We start from the raw sequence: 16,836 nt of genomic DNA on the forward strand, positions 1-16,836 counted from the left end.
TGATTCCCCTGAAGTTTTTTGCAGCTGCATCAAAACAAACAAATGCAACATACTATTAAATCACTATACAGGGTTCAAATAGCCCATCGGAAAATGGACTTCTTTAACTAATATAACTCGGCTGTCTGATGAAATTAATTTAGTCATTAAATTCTTGGATTTGACCTCAAAACATGTTGAAAATAAAAGCTTCATTCGCAACTGGAAACCATAAAGATATGAATTTACATTCTTGATTTTCCTTCGCTGTATCTGCACGGCCCAATTGCATTTATGCGGCCACTTGTCAAAAGCCTGAATAACCACCTTTGGCAGCGCGAATGTACAGTAAGAGAGTCAGAGAGGTTGTGGAAGGTATCGGAAGGGGTGTAGAGCCATACCGACTGCAGTGTCGGTGCCAGCTGTGCTAGGTTTCTCGGTTGAAGACCCGTGGCGGGAACAGCCCGATCGAGGTGGTCCAACAGGTTCTCGATTGGGTTTAAGTGCGTGGCGTTTGTTGGCCAGGGCAGGCCGGCAAACTCATCCTGGTGCTCTTCGCGTCACACACGGACACCACGAGTTGTGTGACACATTGCTATCACGCCGAGGAAAAAACAAACTGCATGTAGGTGTGAACATGGTCGCCAAAGATAGATGCATACCTGTGTTGATAAATTGTGCAGTCCAGAATGATAAGATCTCCCAAGGAATGTCACGAAAATGTTCCCCAGGCTATAACACCCCTTCCTCCGGACTGGACTCTTCCGGAGATTGTTGCAGGGACACACAAGCCAACTACAATCAGTCCGATGGATTCGTATAAAACGGTCACCTGTCGCCACTCAGTGGACGTACAGTTTCGGTTCTGGCGTGCAATTTCCTGCCTCTGTCGCCGATGAACAGCAGTCATCATGGCTACATAAACCAGATACCTTTTGCGGAGGCCTATGTGTAGCAAGATTCGCTGAACGGCTGTTGAGGAGACCCTGTTCATAGCCCCTTGGTTCACCTGGGTGGTCGGTTACACGTCTGTTCGTCCGTATGCGTCTCTACAGCCACCATCAACCAGTGTCATCCATGGCCTGTGCTGCACCACACTTCCCTCGACCCCCGTTTTAGATACGGCAGTTTTGCCATCCACAGCATACTTTAACCAAGGCGGCAAACAAACAGTTTACGAACTTAGCCGTTACGGAAATCCTTCCACCCTCGGCCTGAAAACCAATGATGATGACTTTTTGGACGTCAAATAAATCACTCCGTTTCTGCATTATGACAATGACTGCACTGAGTTTCTCTTTCCCCTGTTCCTCGTCCTCTCTACACCCCCCCCCCCCTCAGCCAACCGCTAGTGCTGCCACCTACCTCTACATCTACATTTATACTCCGCAAGCCACCCAACGGTGTGTGGCGGAGGGCACTTTACGTGCCACTGTCATTACCTCACTTTCCTGTTCCAGTCGCGTATGGTTCGCGGGAATAACGACTGCCGGAAAGCCTCCGTGCGCGCTCGAATTTCTCTAATTCTGCATTCGTGATCACCTCGGGAGGTATAAGTAGGGGGAAGCAATATATTCGATACCTCATCCAGAAACGCACCCTCTCGAAACCTGGACAGCAAGCTACACCGCGATGCAGAGCGCCTTTCTTGCAGAGTCTGCCACTTGAGTTTGCTAAACATCTCCGTAACGCTATCACGCTTACCAAATAACCCTTTGCCGAAACGCGCCGCTCTTCTTCTCCTCCGTCAATCCGACCTCGTACGGATCCCACACTGATGAGCAATACTCAAGTATAGGTCGAACGAGTGTTTTGTAAGCCACCTCCTTTGGTGATGGACTACATTTTCTAAGGACTCTCCCAATGAATCTCAACCTGGCACCCGCCTTACCAACAATTAATTTTATATGATCATTCCACTTCAAATCGTTCCATACGCATACTCCCAGATATTTTACAGAAGCAACTGCTACCAGTGTTTGTTCCGCTTTCATATAATCATACAATAAAGGATCCTTCTTTCTATGTATTCGCAATACATTACATTTGTCTATGTTAAAGGTCAGTTGCCACTCCCTGCACCACGTGCCTATCCGCTGCAGATCTTCCTGCACTTCACTGCAATTTTATAATGCTGCAACTTCTCTGTATACTACAGCATCATCTGCGAAAAGCCGCATGGAACTTCCGACACTCTCTACTAGGTCATTTATATATACATTGTAAAAAGCAATGATCCCGTAACACTCCCCTGTGGCACGCCAGAGGTTACTTTAACGTCTGTAGACGTCTCTCCATTGAGAACAACATGCTGTGTTCTGTTTGCTAAAAACTCTTCAATCCAGCCACACAGCTGGTCTGATATTCCGTAGACTCTTACTTTGTTTATCAGGCGACAGTGCGGAACTGTATCGAACGCCTTCCGGAAGTCAAGGAAAATAGCATCTACCTGGGAGCCTATATCTAATATTTTTTGGGTCTCATGAACAAATAAAGCGAGTTTCCGGAATCCATGTTGATTCCTACAGAGTAGATTCTGGGTTTCCAGGAATGTCATGATACGCGACCAAAAAACATGTTCTAAAATTCTACAACAGATCGATGTCAGAGATATAGATCTATAGTTTTGCGCATCTGCTCGACGATCCTTCTTGAAAACTGGGACTACCTATGCTCTGTTGAGTGATTTCAGTTGCTTTTCTATTCCTTGGACACTTGTTTTGATGTCAGCCATTTTTTCGTTCGTGCACTCGGTGAGTGGTTATTGCACGTTGACATCGTTCATAGGCGGTGTTCAGATTAATATGACTGGACCATGTATTAATGACTACAGACTTCGTTTCCACCCGTTCTGAAGTATATAAGACCAGCTACTTAATTCGCTACCTACGGAAGATGTAAATAACAAAACAGCTGCAGAATGTCTATATATTTATAATAAAATTGTGTGAGTCTCGATACCTTCCGATTCTTCCGACCGGGCCAGTGTCAGGGAAGAAGGGTCCTCTGTGACATACCGAAGCGCTGATGCTGCGGTGTCAGCGCTGATGGTGTGAAGTTAAAGAGGCGACCAATCAGCTCGGCCATTTCAATCATATGAGGTTTATCTACAGCGGGCCTGGAAGACTACTCGCTCTCTCTATTACTGGGCCCTGTCTGTGAAGGACCAATCTAAACTGAAGACACTGAAGTTTCCCATTGTGCCCCCGCCTATTTGATCACGTATATTCCTTTATGAATGAACTGCTCGTGTGTAAAACACTTATTGTCTGTAGCCCTAAATCTTCCTCTCATCCTCACTTCAACAGTCTAGCTTGGACATTCTGTGTAAAGCTAAACCTATCTTACTGTAATGGTTCTGGTCACATTCCATCCTGAGACTCCACCATTCCGTGGAAGTACTCTAACGAGCCCACTCTATTATTCTTCACATCACACAAAACAATTAATATCTATCAAATACACAGCTGTATTAATTTTTATAGGTAAGCTGCAACAAATCAATATCGCATCCAACGTTCTGATGATCATTTGTGACTTAATATTACTGTATCGCTTACATCAATAACCGATAACGAAATACCATTACTGTGATCGAGACTTAGTCACCGGCAGAGATGGCTACAGGTCCGAATAAAATATGATAATTTCGCGCAATGGCATCAGATGGGAAGCACGAAGAACATAAATAAACAAATGTCCTTAGACATTGATCGCCAGCAGCTCTTGGCAGCTGCATTATTCATGACACTGACGATGAGTGCCGCCAGAGAGCACTTAGCGAATAAATGCATTACTGTCACTTGCTGACGCCAAGCGCTACTAACCACATTAGAAGCGGATACATTAATCTTCCTAGTCGCTCCTAGTTCGCTGAACAGTCAAAAGCTCTTGCGGTAGGCACGTGAACCTCTTACATGCGAAAGGTGTATCATAATCCTGTGACAAGAACAGTCCAACTGACGTATCGCCTAAGGTATTAATGTGAAACATATTATTCCTGTTGAAACGTCCCCTTTGAACAATTGTACATGACTGTGCTTAAACTGACACACATTTTTTTTTTTTTTAGCGCAACGCAATCTGACTTTCAAAAATCTTTACAAAAGAATGGCCCTGACTAACATTAACCTATACCTTTCACAAATCACTTGCCTGACCAAAAATCTTCGTTACTCGAACTACTGCAATACAGCGAGCGCCACTACTGCCAGCTAAATAACAGATTCAAACTACTGAAGGCACTAACTACTAATAGGCATAGTTAGCAAATGAAAGATTTTGATGGAGAACAAACAATGTATTTACCTCAATAGTGTTCAAAAGTCATAATGTATATAGCAGTTCATGACATCCAGTCTTACAAATTTCAAAACTCCTCCATCTCTCTCCCCACATCCACCACTGCTGGCGGCTCACCTCCGACTGCGCAACGCTACGCGCTGTTCACATCCAGCTGCCCAACACTACAATGGCAGACAACAATACAAACTAGTCACAGACTGCACACAGCATAGCCAGTGATTTTCACACAGAGCGCTACGTAACGTTGCCAATAAGAAAACATAAACAGCCTACTTACACTGTTGTCTGACGAAATCTGCTTGAGAGCCTTGCACTTGAGAGCAGTGTTTCTCTAATTGTAATGAAACATAAGCGAAGACTGTAAATGTATAAAAGTGCTGATCTTAACAGAATAAAATTAATTACGCCATTTTCACTTAAATATTTATATCTGTTTGTATATAGAGGATATCACATGTTTCACAGACAAATTCTCCGCTTTACAGGCTGCATTTTGCAAACCAATCTTCCACTGTTCCATCGTAGTAGGCTACACTGATACTCTAGAGCAATTTTTGATCATTATTTACTTATTCCCTGCTTGTAGTTTCTGTTTTTGCGTCCGTCTTACCTCTTCATATGCAATTTAATTCCAGCTTCAATTACCTACCGCATACATTGCTGGCCAATAAAACTACAACACCGTGAAAGCAGTAGGGAACAAACGCTAAATTATGATGAATTATACAATGTGCTCGTATACAAAAACGATTGGCATAGCAGCACAACTGCATACTCAGAGCCTGCAGCAGTAGCGCCATCTGCATTCTGTATGTAACGAAAGATTACGGAGCAGATTTCTGATTCAGAAATCCCGGGTGAATGTTTGTTTGTGAGAAGATTAAGTGAGAAAGACAATCGTCTTTCAGCGCATGTCCAAATCAAACAGTGTCAGGGCTGTGGCCAATTGTTCAGCAGTATAGTTGCTTGTGTTGGTAAGAATCCCATGTCTGTCCTGCGAATATGGAATCGATAAGTTTAGGAGGGCCATACTCAACGCCATGTATGACCTCAATGGTCCAGCGGCGGCCAGTTATCGTGTGACAATGTGCTGCAGAACACTGTAAATATCGCACTGAAATTATGCAATTCTCTTCGAATGCGAACCGAGAATCGTACTAAAATTACGCCGTTTCTCTTCGAATGCATAATGGCACAGAAATAAAAAGGACAAATTTTGCAGTACTCCCATCACAATAAATAGAAACTACTGTCGAGTGCTGAAAAGAGGTCAGCCACGCTATGATCAACTCCGAAAATGGATGTAGTTATCTGTTTTCCTCTGTGCATGCTCTGATGTGACGTCGTTTCTTCCGGTACTACTAGTGCTACGTTTCTCACAGCATCAGCACACTATTTTTCTTTGAAAGTACTTCTAACGCATTGTGCAAGAGTAGAGTCAGAGAGATTCTTGAGGAGCAGTTGTAACTGTTATGTACAAGCAGCACGCCCGAAGGATCGGCAACCCTTCGGACGCGCAGGCATCGCATACATACATACCTCCAAGGCATCGCCTCTCAGAATTCGGCCGCCGGCGACAGTCATCGAAACCGGTACACAGCGCGGCAAACGCCACCAGAACTCTTCCTCGCTCGGAACCTACTTGCCCCCGATGATTCACGTGTGCGGAAATGGATCCACAAGGGTAACTCCGTGCTCCTACTATTTACAGCGGCGCATTTCCACTCGTCAGCAGTTCTCCACCAACGTTCTGAACCAGCTCATGTGCCGGCTTATCCTAGCCCTGAAGAGCCCAGTAGGAGTCATCACAGTGGGACTTTGGTCCTCTCCAACATTGCCTGCGAGAAGGGTCTTCAGCCGAATTCACTCTACTTCCCTCCCGCGATAAACGTCATTGGATTAGTCTCTACGTCCCGTCAGCTTCATTCACTTTGTTGTTTTACAGATGCACGCATGATAGAAGACTTAGAGAGCTTTTTCAGAAAAAGTTTTTGTTTTGTCAGTGTTCTGTTTCGTTAATAAACCTTTCTCTTGTTAATATGGAATGCGTTGTCTCTTAAGCATCTCACTATGTTTGATACAGCAGTACCAGCACGTGTTCAAGTGGTCAAGGACATTGACTGGCCACTCGCCAGCTGAGGTTCGAGTCCCGCTGCTACTTTTTCTCTCATTTCACTTTATTACTCGCTATATTAAACGTTTGATTATTAATATATATATAAAACTAATACATAATTTAGTTTCAATTACTACATTTCTTAAGTCATAAGGTCATCACACTGTAGCACATTGGTAAAATTTAGCATAAGCCACCATTGCAATGGTCTTATGCTACTAGCAGCCGAGAAAATATGCATATTGTCCATTCGTTCATGCAGGACCCTACAGCCATGTCGCAATCCTGGAATGAGGAAAAGGGTTAGTTTGCAGTTTGACAAGTACCCACATGGACAGTGAGCCATAACTGCGAAGAGAGGACCGCTGTCAGTGGTACATACATACAGAAAACTGGACACAAGAGTGGTGCCGCGTTGTCTTTAAGACGACTCTTATTTATGCGTACAGCATCACCATCCATATATCCATATATGGAAGTTCGAGGAGATCAGCCGTTGTCAAACTGTATTTGTCATTGTCATACAGCCCCCTACCCCCCCGACCGCCCAAGTGTGCCATTGTAAACAAAACATGATCATCTCTGGTTCATATATTAGAAAGCATCCCTTAGATTTATAATGTGTTAAGGCCAGGGTCTGTGCTCCGTCTCAGACATCTCCATGGCGCTATCTTTCAACAACACAGAGTAAGGCCTCCCGCTATCAGTGCTGATGTGACCTACCTGGGTACCCACGGTGCCGGACTGTTGGCGTGGTCAGTGCGTTCTCCAGATCGCTCATCCAGTGGAGACACGTGGTGACGGGTCGCCAGCAGACTGGCGCGCCACCACTCACCAGCAGCTGCTACTGATGAGCTCTGGCACCCAGAGTAAGCAGCATCCAAGCCCACTTCAATCTGCTGCACAGCATGGATAACTACTGTTGTCAGAGGTGACAGCTGTGTATATTGAATTTCACTATGTCGCCTGTTAAGTTTAATCATTAGTTTTCCTACTAAAGTATATACACACGATAAGTAAACTCGCTGTTTGCTTTCCTACCTGTTGCTGCAATTTTAAAAGCCAGTAATGTATATAGCAGTAAAGCCTTCACTAATCACTTTCTGCAGAAAAGTGTACATTCGAAACGAAAGATCAAATTATAATTATTAGTTTCTCCGCATATGAACCTGCTGATAACAAATTGCTGTTTAATTAATGAAATGCCCCCCCCCTCCCCCCCAATTGCTTTTTTAGAGCTTTATTAAGTTGACACGACCGGTTTCGGCCTTTGTATCAGGTCATTATCAAGTGTATCTGAAACCGCCAAATGTTAACACATAGCGTGATGGACATAGATTTTCTGTTTTTATAATAGTAGAAGAGAGATGATGCTTACACAAAGTGATTTTTTCCACCGTGAACAAACTCTAGGGATTGATCGATGAGATGATACGGAACAAAAAAAGTCTAATGAACTTGTGAACTCAGGTGCATGGTTTCCATGCTAGGGACCATTGTTTATTCAATCATACTTTGTTACAGAGACTGCGGTCTAATACGCGCTATACCGTGCTTTCACAGGTACAGTATGCATGGTTTCCTCCTAGATGGTGGTACTGTTCCTCATACGCCATACCCCAGCATCCTCTCCTGTCATAGTAATTGGTAGTGTTGTCTTCGATTCGTTCTCTTGCTGATTGACCGTGTAGTAGATGTGATACAGCGTTGTACGCAATAGTTCCATATTCGAATCCAGAGCTTGCCAACATGGTGTTTACTTACGGAAAGGCAAATGGTAACGGGCGGTGGGCATCAAGGTTGTATTAGGAGATCTATTTTCGCCAAAACCAACCACAGCATTCAGTATTTGCAACAGTTTTTCGCCGTTTATCAGAGACAGAGTCGTTTCAGGAACCAGGAAATCATAAAGGACGTACCCGAAATGTTCGTCCACCATACTCGGAAGAAAATGTGATTAACATTGTGTAAGGCGACCGCCGTGTCAGCACCAGGCAGTTGGCCCGCCAGTACAGGGTAAGCCAGGCGACCTTGTTGAACATTCTCCGTGACAACTGTTACTATACTTATTACTCACAGCGTGTGCAGGGGTTACTAGCGATAGACTTTCCATGTCAGGAGCAGTTTTATCACTGGTTTCTTCATCAGGCAACCACGATTCCGGGATTTGTATCATCGATCCTGTTGACTGATGAGATCACCTTTATGCGGAAAGGTATCTTCAGCTTTCATAATAATCATATGTGAAATAGATTGTAGAGCCCCCACGGTATGGTGACAGCGAATCAGCATCAGTGCAGCCGGAATGTGTGGTTCAAAATTTCTCTGAGCACTATGGGACTGAATATCTGAGGTCATAAGTCCCCTAGACTTAGAACTACTTAAACCTAACTAACCTAAGGACAGCACACACGTCCAGCCCGGGGCGGGATTCGAACCTGCGACCTTAGCAGCAGCGCGGTTCCTGACTGAAGCGCCTAGAACCGCTCGGCCACAACGGCCGGCGGAATGTGTGGGCCAGGATGATTGGCGACCGTATTTTGGGACCAGTCTTCCTGCCACGTCGCCTTAACGGTCGGAACTATCGACGTTTCTTGCTGTTGACTTTGCCACTCCTGCAGGAAGAAGTTCCATTGATGATTCGAAGGGTTATCTGGCTCCTATATGATGGTACTCCAGCCCACATCGCCGTTAAAGACCGGACGCATCTCAGTTGCGTCTTGCCTGGTCGATGGATCGGACTAGGGGGTCCAGTTGTATGGCGTGCTCGTTCACTGGATCTGAACCCGTATGAGTTCTGGTTATAGGGCCGCCTCAAAAGCATCGTGTATGCAGAGCCCATTCCAGATGTGAAGCCACTGGAGCAGCACTGATTTATACACCCATGCTAAGGCGTCACTGAGTGGCGACAGGTGGCTTTTCAGATTAATCACTTTTTATGCTCCATTGTACAGGTGACCGTTGGCTTGTATGGCGTCAAACGACTTAAAGCAAACATCCTGTAACAATCGTAGGAAGGATCCCGAGCGAAGACATTCCTTCTTCATTCTTCCTTCTTCATTCTGGAAATCACAATGGATCAACACAAGTATCCCTCTGTTCTTGGGGACAATCTCCAGCCCTACACCAAGCGAGGTGGCGCCATACTTAGCACACTGGACTCGCATTCGGGAGGACGATGGTTCATCCTGATTTAGGTTTTCCGTGATTTAATATATAAGAAACTGTTAGCCTCGATTGCGGCAAAGAAACCAACCTTTACCTAGGTTTCAGCCCAAGTAATTGAGCCTTCTTCAGAAGATATACCTGATACTATAATATGTCTACGAGGGCATGGTCTAGAAATAAAACTAAAACAGCCTGAATAGGCATAGTTACATTTTAAAAATGCGGTACATAGGTACTAAATCACCACCAAGACTTCACTGAAGCTCCAGCGAGCGCCTCGTTTCTATGGACGCCACGTGGTGGGCCTCAGGACCACCTTGATTGGGCCGTTCGCGCCATGGACCATCAGTCTAGTGCAGTCTAGCGCAGCTGTCCACAGCACTGGAGTCTGCATGGCTTCACATCCCCATTGGTACCTTCCTGAACCTCACTGACACACTTCCTGCGCGTCTCGCAGTGGCGCACACAGCGAAAGATGGTTCTTCATGTGCCTGACTGCTTTCACATTAATGTGACAGGACAGTTATTCTTTTTTTAGGCTAATCTATGTACTCATTAAGATCATTCTTGGCTCAGAAAAGGGCGGTCTGCCTCATCTGCACTGACAGTTGCCTAACTACATGTAGGTCGTTGACCCTGACAACATTCCATCATGGGATTCGTTGTTGACAACTACTGATAGAGGACAAGTTACTCTCTCACCTATTTTTCGTGTACATTAAATTATCAAAGATTTTATTACAACCTGATGCACATTGAGCGAAACTCTAGAAAGTTAATGGCCTGAGTAGACATTGATGGAGCCTGGTAGGACACTAAAAGCATGAGGTATTTTTATGGTTCTTAGCTTGTAGAAACGGCATGTTGGGAGTTGGAAGCAATTGGCGGCGAGCCCATCCCTCAGTAAATCTTGCCAGACAGGCCCACAGCTGTACAGGGCAGACATAGCAGTCCCTCATTGAGACAGGTATCCAACAGAACAATGCCGCAATACCTGAATTGGCGCCAGCCGAAGCCTGGGCTGGAGGCGACAGACTGAATGAACGCATCTACACAGTGGAGCCATAAACTGGGCATAGTGTGCAGAGCCACGCATAATAAAAATTCACCGGTTTTCGTGTTCAATGATATTGCAAATAGGCCTGTGACCCACTTCAATTGGCAGCCTCGGTTGTATAAGAAACTCTGGCATCTGAGAAACGTTTGGAGGTAGAATCTTTATTACATCTCATAGCTGGGGCTAACAAGCTCCAAGGCACAGGCGATTTAGATAAAGACCTTTAAAATTGTATCAGTTCACTTGTAGCTGTGGGAAGCAACACGAAAACTTAAAAAAAAGACAGTAATTGGCAGTTTCCTTTTCTTCCAGAGACGCAGATTTTGTAACTCTTGCCCTAATTCGACATGAGTTTGTGCTGTCATGTGGGAGGGGAGATTTAGCGCCTCTAGAGCCCTATGATTGGCTCAAGATGGCATGAAGGCGGTGTCGTTCGTGCATTTCGTGGGAAAACGGAATTATTTCTGAAGAGGTGCGAGGCACTCGGATGCTGGACATTGGTCTGGTCAGAAGACTTCTTGTCAAAACTCTGGCACATGTGGTTGATGCTTGGGACCTGTCCCAAGACTGACTTCACTTGTGAATAGACTGGAGCGTCTGTGGTGAAGTTATTACGGTACCGACAGTATGACTTCAAACGTCTTGGACTTCTCGTTTGCCGAGGGCACACTTATTCGTTTTTGGTTTACCAGTCTTGACGTTTGGTATCGTTGTGCGCTCTGTCGTATAAGTGAGCCAAATTGGTCCTTGGGATGACCAGTGAATGGATGTGTCACACACTGAAATCTACCATGATTTCAAGGCTCTGGTAGAGAGTAAATTGCGATCCAGCTGCCTGATCGCTAGACCGTGAGAGTTTTGCATATCTTTCGTGGCCGTAATCGATTCACAGGTGCGGCCTCACGTCTTACCTCTGCAGCACCCATCTCGCGAGCTGCAAGTTACATCGCCGCACGAAGCAAACAGTGTAACGTACTGCTGCTCCGGCGTTGTCAGGGCATACAGATCTCAACCACCACTTGCCCTTAGCTGCACCTATGTAGTGAAATCACAGTAGATTTAATCAATCAAAGTCTGCTCAGCATCACATCAATTCAGGGCCAGAGTACTTGACTCACTTCTGCCACCCAGGATCCTTGTCCATTGTACTTTTAAACTGACTGTTAGTTGTTTACAGTATTCAATCAATAACTTGTTTTGCATAATTTATGTCTGTCCTCTTTTGGGAAAATAAATGTTGTTATTAAACAAAATTTTTGCATACATTCTCAATCATTTTGTATAGTCCACACAGGGTTAACTTTCATTACAACAGTCGTTAGGTGGAATGCCAGACCGTGAAACGATATATTTGGATAATACTTCTTTAATCATTATGGAGAAAGATGTGCACTATTCACCAGGCGTCCTCTCCAATAGCTTTCAACAGAACTGAAAAGGTTGACTTATGAATACCATGTTTTCAGATACGAGTTGATCAGTTTCCATGTGGCTCACACCTTCTCCATTGTACAGGAATTCCTCATAGTAGATGTGGACGTCTCTCTAAAATGCGTTATTTATTCATGAACTCTCTTATAAGTTTTTGATATTTAACTAATTATTTCGTTTACAAATTTTATACTCTCCATTCTGTAACTATGTACTGATGCGTTCCATGACCAAGTAGCTGTGGCTCATGTGCCCCTCGTAACCTGGTAAATAAATAAATAAATAAATAGAAATGTCACCAGTGAATCTTGTCACTGGCATTCTTTCAAACTGAATTTTGATCCCACTTAAGAACCTATCACTTATTTACATCATTGCCTCTTTGTTCTATGGACTGAGCGTTACAGCAGGAACACTGCTTTTCTGTCTGGAACATATAATTTATTCTACTTCGATACTCTTGTGGTTTTGAAAGCGTACCATAATCTGAAACCGACAACTGGCTCGTTGTGGTTCAACTCAATATTATGAAGTGCAAATGCGCTTCAAAAGCCCCTGAGAATGTCACACGCGCTGAAACTGATAGTCGATATAGCTGGACATCATATCCCTACAACCAGGAGACAATTCAATTTCTTCTTGCACTGGAGACTACTCAACATTTCTTCACCACTCTCGTGCATACTTAACACACACGTGAGGAGTGCAAGTTCTCTCTCTCTCTCTCTCTCTCTCTCTCTCTTCTTTCTTGTTAACCCAACATATTAAACTCGCAGCCAATACTCAACAGTTGATTGAACGAGGGTTCTGTTAGTGCGACAATAGCGGCTACTTGTTGCCTATTCTGTGGATAATATAAAGTCTTCATCCAGCTATTACATGTTTTTCTAAATAAAATAAATAATAAAGTCGCTTCTGATGTCTTAATCAGACAGAGAAATAATTGCTAGCTTTAATATAGATGTCTACGACATTAAATAACGTACCCCAAATACAGCTGTAAAAAGTATAATTAATGGAGTTTATTATCTGTAAAATTCACTTAGTAATTTGTAGTCTGATCAAAGCATCTACGGAATTTTCTGAATCCGTGTTAGATATCTGTCAATAAATCGTATCCTTCGAGGTAAGCCATCATGTTCGAACGCAGCATATGTTCAAAAATCGTATGCAAATTGATGTTAGCAACATGGGTCTGTAATTCAGCGGATTACTCGTATTTTCTTTCTGAGTATTGGTGTGACTTGTGCGACTTCCCACTCTTTAGGTACCGATCTTTCGACGAGTGGGCAGTTGTACATGATTAATAAGTGTGGAGCTGTTGTACCAGCATACTCTGAAAGGAACGTGAGTGGTATACTTTGGACTGGACGCCCTGCCCTTGTTAAGTAATTTAAGCTGCTTCGCTACATCGAGAATATCTACTTCTAAGTTACTTATGTTGCCAGTTGTTCTTGAGTCGAATTCAGAAATATTTATTTCGACTTATTTGGTGAAGGAATTCGTAACTCTGCTTTCGTGGTATAGTCATCCGTAACATCACCATTGTCATCGCGCAGTAAAGTTATTGATTGTGTACCTTACATACGACCACAGTCTGATTCGATTTTGTACCAGATTTCGATACAGAGTTTCGTTGTGGAAACTATTAAAAGCACCTAGCACTGAAGTTCGCGATAAGTTTCGAGCTTCTGCAAAACTTTGCCAATCTTGGAGGTTTTGCGTTCCTTGAAATTTAGCATTCTTTTTTCGTTACTTCTGACGTGTTTTGTGTAGAATTGAGGAACAGCGTTATATCTTAATCTTATTACATTATTTGGTACAAATATCTCAGTCGTTGTCGATACTATTACTTCTAATTTAGCTACATCTGACCTACAACTTACGTGGCGGTGTTGGGGGGGGGGGGGGGGGGGGGAGGTTCTGTGGACAGAGTCGGCAGGAGTCATTTAATTTACGTGGTCTGGCCACTCCGTCGCCAAACAAGAAGAAATGGATGGTTTAGATAGCCACAGGAGATAATTCATTTATTTATTGACAAAAAATATATCTGCCTTTTCCATGACGTGTCTCCGTCGTCAAGATTTTAAAAGAAGGAGAGATACGTATTAATCGTGCGAAAGAAAAAGAAAACATACACAAAGTAACACTTCTGGAACACACAAATGCGAGGTCGATACTCCTCGAACTCCGCCGTCCCATTTTCAAGGCACGTTTTCTTGAATATCGTATAGATACAGTCATCTATTCTATCTTCTATGTGTGGATGTATCAAATTCATCTCCTACTATGAATAATCCTGCTGCGGGATGGATGGAGGAAGATGTTCCTCAAAAAGTCTGAATAGTTGGCTGTACTTAGGGTTCCTCACAATAGCATAATGACGATCGTTTAAACAGTTCCAAAAATCCTTGAGACCTGTTACACCATCTCCAAACAAATAATGAATCGCGTGACTTCTGAACTATGTGACGGTCTTGTGATCCGTTCTCGGGTGATAAATAGCATCTGGATAGAAGAGAGTTGTAATGTCACCGGTTTTTCTAGTTGGTAGTTGATAGATTAGTATTGATCGGCGCTGGGTAAAACACGGCGAAGTCGGTAGAGCGATAATACTGTTATCAGGCAAAGACGACGTTACAAAAAACAGTGCTGAACTGAACTCTCGGCGTGTGAGTTATCTAATTGAAAAGTTCACTTAAGTCTAATATAAGGTAGTCCTCTATCTGAATTCTAAACGATGTTATAGTTGAAGTCAATGTTTCGTTTCACTGCGTCATAGTAGACCACAGTTATCAATCTACATCTACATCTACATCTATACTCCGCGAGCCACCTTACGGTGTGTGGCGGAGGGTACTTATTGTACCACTATCTGATCCCCCCTTCCCTGTTCCATTCACGAATTGTGCGTGGAAAGAACGACTGCTTGTAAGTCTCCGTATTTGCTCTAATTTCTCGGATCTTTTCGTTGTGATCATTACGCGAGATATATGTGGGCGGTAGTAATATGTTGCCCATCTCTTCCCGGAATGTGCTCTCTCGTAATTTCGATAATAAACCTCTCCGTATTGCGTAACGCCTTTCTTGAAGTGTCCGCCACTGGAGCTTGTTCAGCATCTCCGTAACGCTCTCGCGCTGACTAAATGTCCCCATGACGAATCGCGCTGCTTTTCGCTGGATCATGTCTATCTCTTCTATTAATCCAACCTGGTAAGGGTCCCATACTGATGAGCAATACTCAAGAATCGGACGAACAAGCGTTTTGTAAGCTACTTCTTTCGTCGATGAGTCACATTTTCTTAGAATTCTTCCTATGAATCTCAACCTGGCGCCTGCTTTTCCCACTATTTGTTTTATGTGATCATTCCACTTCAGATCGCTCCGGATAGTAACTCCTAAGTATTTTACGGTCGTTACCGCTTCCAATGATTTACCACCTATGGCATAATCGTACTGGAATGGATTTCTGCCCCTATGTATGCGCATTATATTACATTTATCTACGTTTAGGGAAAGCTGCCAGCTGTCGCACCATGCATTAATCCTCTGCAGGTCCTCCTGGAGTACGTACGAGTCTTCTGATGTTGCTACTTTCTTGTAGACAACCGTGTCATCTGCAAATAGCCTCACGGAGCTACCGATGTTGTCAACTAAGTCATTTATGTATATTGTAAACAATAAAGGTCCTATCACGCTTCCCTGCGGTACTCCCGAAATTACCTCTACATCTGCAGATTTTGAACCGTTAAGAGTGACATGTTGTGTTCTTTCTTCTAGGAAATCCTGAATCCAATCACAAACCTGGTCCGATATTCCGTAAGCTCGTATTTTTTTCACTAAACGTAAGTGCGGAACCGTATCAAATGCCTTCCTGAAGTCCAGGAATACGGCATCAATCTGCTCGCCAGTGTCTACGGCACTGTGAATTTCTTGGGCAAATAGGGCGAGCTGAGTTTCACATGATCTCTGTTTGCGGAATCCATGTTGGTTATGATGAAGGAGATTTGTATTATCTAAGAACGTCATAATACGAGAACACAAAACATGTTCCATTATTCTACAACAGATTGACGTAAGCGAAATAGGCCTATAATTATTCGCATCTGATTTATGACCCTTCTTGAAAATGGGAACGACCTGCGCTTTCTTCCAGTCGCTAGGTACTTTACGTTCTTCCAGCGATCTACGATAAATTGCTGATAGAAAGGGGGCAAGTTCTTTAGCATAATCACTGTAGAATCTTAAGGGTATCTCGTCTGGTCCGGATGCTTTTCCGCTACTAAGTGATAGCAGTTGTTTTTCAATTCCGATATCGTTTATTTCAATATTTTCCATTTTGGCGTCCGTGCGACGGCTGAAGTCAGGGACCGTGTTACGATTTTCCGCAGTGAAACAGTTTCGGAACACTGAATTTAGTATTTCTGCCTTTCTTCGGTCGTCCTCTGTTTCGGTTCCATCGTGGTCAACGAGTGACTGAATAGGGGATTTAGATCCGCTTACCGATTTTACGTATGACCAAAACTTTTTAGGGTTCTTGTTTAGATTGTTTGCCAATGTTTTATGTTCGAATTCGTTGAATGCTTCTCTCATTGCTCTCTTTACGCTCTTTTTCGCTTCGTTCAGCTTTTCCTTATCAGCTATGATTCGACTACTCTTAAACCTATGATGAAGCTTTCTTTGTTTCCGTAGTACCTTTCGTACATGATTGTTATACCACGGTGGATCTTTCCCCTCGCTTTGGACCTTAGTCGGTACGAACTTATCTAAGGCGTACTGG

The sequence above is a fragment of the Schistocerca serialis genome, chromosome 4 (assembly GCF_023864345.2).
Source record: "Schistocerca serialis cubense isolate TAMUIC-IGC-003099 chromosome 4, iqSchSeri2.2, whole genome shotgun sequence".
NCBI lineage: Eukaryota > Metazoa > Arthropoda > Insecta > Orthoptera > Acrididae > Schistocerca > Schistocerca serialis.